Here is a 5,401-nt window from a genome sequence, read left to right as displayed (position 1 = left end):
TCATTAATCAAATGCATTTTATGTGCTTTTGATACCAATCAAAATTGGTTTCACTCAGCATGGTAAATGCAGGTTGAATTTTGGGGCACACAGCAGCTTTTCAGTAGTTAAGTGACAAAATAAGTGGTGGGAGGAAATTATTTCTTCATAGTGTCCAGAAAAAAAAAAAACCACCTTTGTCCTGTCTGAACGAAATACTCATGAGCAAAATCTCATCACAAAACCATTTTAATTTTTACGTAGAGAAAACTTTCCCATGAGGGACCCAGTTCGGCAGCTCACCCAAAGTGCAGGTGGCCTGGAGCTGTGTGGGCAGAGCCCTCGGGAGGTTCTGGGCTGTGCAGGAATTCAGGGAGCGCTGCAGCGTGAGCTGCTGCACCAGAGCATCATTTACAGGCACAGCCAGCACCACACGGTGACAAACTTGGTGCTCCCCAGCTGGAACGTGGATGATGCTCTTGAAAGGCTTTCTGCAATGTAGCCTTCTTCACAAAAATAAATTTTATAATATGTAATACAGAGTTTCTGCCTGCATAATAATATATAATGTATAAATTAATTTGTAGAGAGTGTGGTGGGTTCCCCTCTTTGACCAAACATCCAACCAAGGCTGCATTTCCACCACTGGAAGGGTTTATTTGGGCTGGGTTTTTCCAAACCTTTATCCAAATATTGTCATCCTAAGCACCCACTCAGTGGATCAGAGGATTGGCCACCACTGGTGAGTGGAGATCCAGCCTCTCCAGGAGCTCCATGCCTGCAATGTGGAGCAGCATCAGGAGAAGTGGGTTAGGAGAGAGGATCTCAATCCCTGCCTATCCAAATGTCCTATTTTTGTTAGGACATACAATTCCTGATCTCAGGGCTGTTGTGCTTTTTACTTTCTGTGTAAAAAGTGAGGAGAATGAGCCACAGACATTCCCCGTGGCTGTGACAGATGGGTGCCAGAAGGGATGGGATTTCATCACAGAATAGTGGGGGAATAGAAAACTATCCTGATTTTTATCTATGAAATAGATAGGATGGATGGATGGATGGATGGATGGATGGATGGATGGATAGATAGATAGATAGATAGATAGATAGATAGATAGATAGATAGACAGACAGACCTGTATCACCTACAAAGATATGAGGTGAGTGCCCACTCTCATGTCCCAGGCTGAGACAAACCCTAAAAAGAGAATTAACTCTGCGGAAATACAACCTGGAAAAAAATAGCAAAAACTGAAAGGAAACTGATTTATTGACCATGAAAGTCTGCATTTTGCAGCCTTTAAACTGCATTTTGCAGCAGATTCTTGTGCAAATACAGTGGAGTGCAGAAGAGGATGGGACTGGAGCGTGGTTTGGACCTCCGAGTGTCTCAGCTTGGAGATCACATCTGCCTGCACAGGGATGTCAGGCTGGGAACTCCAGGCATGCCTGCTCACTCCCACAGCTGTTTACAGCCTGTTCATCCTCTCAAATGAGCAGCCTAAGCCCGGCCTGGGTTGCTGGGGAAGGGGCTGCTGCTTTGAGGAGGAGCAGGCTGTTAATTGAGCGGCTCCCGTGCCCGGCTCGGCAATCAGTCTTGCCTTCCGTCGCTGCCCATGACCAGCAGCCTGCCTCCAACCTTCTGGCTGCCAGGGAAATTGTGACAAGGCGAATGTCAGATCATGGGGAGCCTTCCGAATGTTTTTGACCCCTTCAATCTGTTTTCCAGCCTGGGTATGGCAAAGAAGCTGTGTTGGACTAATTGGTTGTCTCTCTTCTCCAGGCAGCGGATGAAGTCCAGGTACATAATCTGATTCTTTTGGATGAGCAGCATCCTGTCTTTCACAGCTTTGTGTCATGTCAACCGCCGCGGGATTGCTCTGGAAAAGTCCTTTTTTGCCAAAGCTGGAGCAGAAGATGTGGAGATCCTACAGCCTCTCATCTGCCGGGGTTGAGCAGCGCCCAGCGGAGGCTGCAGCCTCTCTCTGACTGTCACCAAAAAAAATCTGATTCATCTTCACTGAAACACGAAATACTGCAGCTGCCAGGAGGAAGTGATAGCTTGGAAATGCTGCACTTCCATTTTTATTTTTTTTCTTTGTTTTAACCGATACTCTGTGCTTTCAGGTAGAATATTCTGTGTCTGAAATGACCTACATAACCACTGAGCTTGATTTCACGAAGCTGCCCTGCTCTCTGCTCAGTAACCTTCATCCTGGACAGTGTTTTTAGGGCTTTTGAACTGTTTCCTGTCAGTAGCAGTAAAACAATAAGAGAATATCAGGCTGAATTTGGTGATGTGGGGAGGAATAAAAATACAGAGCTAAGAGGGAGCAGTGTTGGGTAAAACCGGCTGGAAACTTCAGGGCCAAATTGTCCCCAGACATCAGAAAATGGTGTGTTGTAGTTAACAGAATGATAGAATCATGGAGTTGTTTGGGTTGGAAGGGACCCAAAATCCCATCCAGTTCCAGCCCCTGTGCAGGGATCCCTCCCACTGTCCCAGGTGCTCCCAGCCCCAATGTCCAGCCTGGCCTTGGGATCCAGGGGCAGCCACAGCTGCTCTGGGAATCCTATTCCAGCTCCTCCCCACCCTCCCAGCCAGGAACGCCTTCCCAAAACCCCATCTGACCCTGTAGTTCATGGTATCTCACCTGAACCTCCTCCCAGTTTAAAGCCATTCCCCATTTTCCTCCATCTCTCCTGTAGCTCCCTTCAGGTCCTGGAAGGCTGCAATTAGGTCACCCCAAAGCCTTTTAAGGAGGGGGAAGTAAATCTGCATTTCCCTTTTACCTGAAAACACCCCCAAAACTCCTCCAGCCCTCCTGCACAAGCACACAGAACTTTTCAGAGCACACAGCCCCAACGCCACGTCTTTGTTGGAGCATTAAAATTCAAGGCCTAAACACACAGTTGGCAATTGGAGCTCAGAACATGCACGTTGCAAATGTGGATATATCTCGCCGAGTACACAGCCCATAAAATATGTAGTCTAAGATCACTCATTTATTTAAAGATGCTTTTTACCTCAGATGGAAAATGACACAAATCTAAATATTACAATGCCGAGTAATGTGTAACTGTCTGTGTGTTATAGCCTTAACACCACACTTTTGATGCAGAAGAGATATAGCAGCTGCACTTTAATTTCAAGCAAATTGATCCCAGATGTAAATGTTGTTTTGTTGCATGGAAGATAGTGCACAGGTAAAGCAAATATCATTGGTTTATAGTCCAACAGAGTGCTGCAACAGGATCCAGGCTCCCCTGCCCGGGCACACATAAAAGTCAGGAGGCTGTGGAGGAGACACTGGAAAGACACAGCTTTGCTTTCTACCCTTTAAAACCCAGCCACCTGTGATCTAAGGAGCTGTTTTGAAGCCAGGAAAGCGTCGTGGTTTCTCAATTGTCCTGCAGGCAAAAATCTAAATTTGGCTTGTTTTCCATCTCTTTCGCTGCGTGTTTTGTAGAGGAGGTTTTCTCCCGACGTATTTGTGTTTGGCATGGAAAAAATAAGAAAAACCCCTGGATTTACTGACTCAGGAAACCTCTCCTTTAAAGGAAAAATAATAGTGGTAATTGAGCTTCGCTTTGCCTGCAGATACCCCAACATCTGTGGCACCGTGGGCAATGTATAAACAGCAAAATCATTTCTTTATTGTCTCCTGCCTATGGAGGATGGCAAAGCCCAAATATCTTGCTGTCACAGCTCTGCTTCTGAACAACAGACCTTCTTATTTTTTTTCCTAAAGCAGAGCATCCTGCTCATCCAAGGAGGAGAAATTTCCATTTGGAGAGACAACTTACAGGGCGTGGAGTGCCAGGACACAGGGTGGGCAGGCCCTGGCACAGGGTGCCCAGAGCAGCTGGGGCTGCCCCTGGGTCCAGGATTTTATGTTTATTTGCATTTCTGGTGCTTTCACAAAGGCTGAAATTTGGCAAAATTGTGGGAATGCTGTGTTTGTATCCTTATCAATCCTTTTAACTGATGTTAAGTGATTGAAGTTAAACTTTTGTGAGTTCCTGCTTGCCAGCCATGCTGATTTAACTCCATTTCCTGCTGAATCACTGGCGACAGAGCAGTGCCCAAGGTGTGCTGTGGGTGTGTGGCCTTTCAAACACCACAACATCTGGATAAATGTGTACATAACACACACAAAGGTGGTGCTGAGGGGCAGGTACCTCTGCACAGTATTTTTTTCCCCTTGCAGTGCCAGGAATTGACTGAGCCTGTCACAGAGGTGTAGAAGATGTGTACAACCTCGTTGTAGCAACTCCTGCAAGTATTTAGCAGTAAGACATATTGACCATACTCAGAAGTCCTTACTCAGACAAAACCCAGGGGTCAGTGTGAGTCTCGATTAATCAATTTATTCAGGAACAGCTCACTCTTTCGGGGAGGTTTTGAAGCACATCCCTTTGCCAGAATAGAAAAATCTGGATTAAAATCTGGCCAGGACAGAGGAATACACAGGGAGTGCTGACCCACACAAACTCTGGGATTGCAGGTGTTGCAGAGGAGGAAATGCGGATTTTTTGGTGGCAGGAGGAGGCTGGGATGAGAGGGGAGGTGGCAGTGAGCCCTCAGCCTGACAGAGCTGCTGTATAACAGCAGGGCACTCACCTCGAATCACAGGTTGTGAAAACTGACATTTCCATTCAAATTACTCCAACAGCCAACTGCTCCCCGGCGCAGCTCCTTCTGTAAGTGACACGGTGACAGCGATCCAGGAGTTTAACTTGCTGTTGTCTCGTTCCGAGCGGGATTGTGGAGTTGGCGACACGCGTTAGGAGGATGGCTCCCGGTGGCAGCGGTGCCAGCCCGGGGTGCCCGTCCCTGCTGGGGGCTGCCTCCCCCTGCCCCTCATCCCCTCCTCTCCCAGTCCCGCTCCACTCGAGTGTTCCTGGCACCTCCTGCTTCCTTGCGGGTTTTTTTTTTTCAAGTCTCTCTCTCTTTAATTATGACGGGCAGATCATCTGTTCCTGACACATGAGTGGCTGATGGCCGCGTCGCTGTGCTCTCTCCTCTCCTCAGGGATGCCTCTTGGATTCTTTCTCTCTTTTCCTCAACTTGGCTTTCACTGCGAGCTGCCTTTTAAATTTCTGTCTAACCTTTTAAGCAGGAAGCCTTTTCTGTTGATAAAATAAGCCAGCAGATCCTGTGATTTGAGGTGTTTGCCGCACACAGGCTGAAACTGTGGACAGGTTTCACCCAACTTTTGCGTCACATCACCACAAAACCCCTTTTGTTCTTTGTGCTCTGCCCAGCTATCACCAAACTGGTTTTGGCTCCATCCTTTGGTGCTGGAGCCAAAGCATTTGGCAGTGCATTGCCTGTCTGTGCCTTAGCTATTCCTGATATTCCCCAAACCACAGCCACTGATGAGCAGGGGAGCAGAATTTGAGGTGGATTCTTTGCAGCCCG

The sequence above is a fragment of the Melozone crissalis genome, unplaced genomic scaffold (genome assembly GCF_028551555.1).
Source record: "Melozone crissalis strain CALT ecotype California unplaced genomic scaffold, PUWL_Pcris_2 ptg000019l_1, whole genome shotgun sequence".
Lineage (NCBI taxonomy): Eukaryota > Metazoa > Chordata > Aves > Passeriformes > Passerellidae > Melozone > Melozone crissalis.
The sequence above is the reverse complement of the archived record's forward strand: the minus strand, read 5'-3'. Positions refer to the sequence as shown.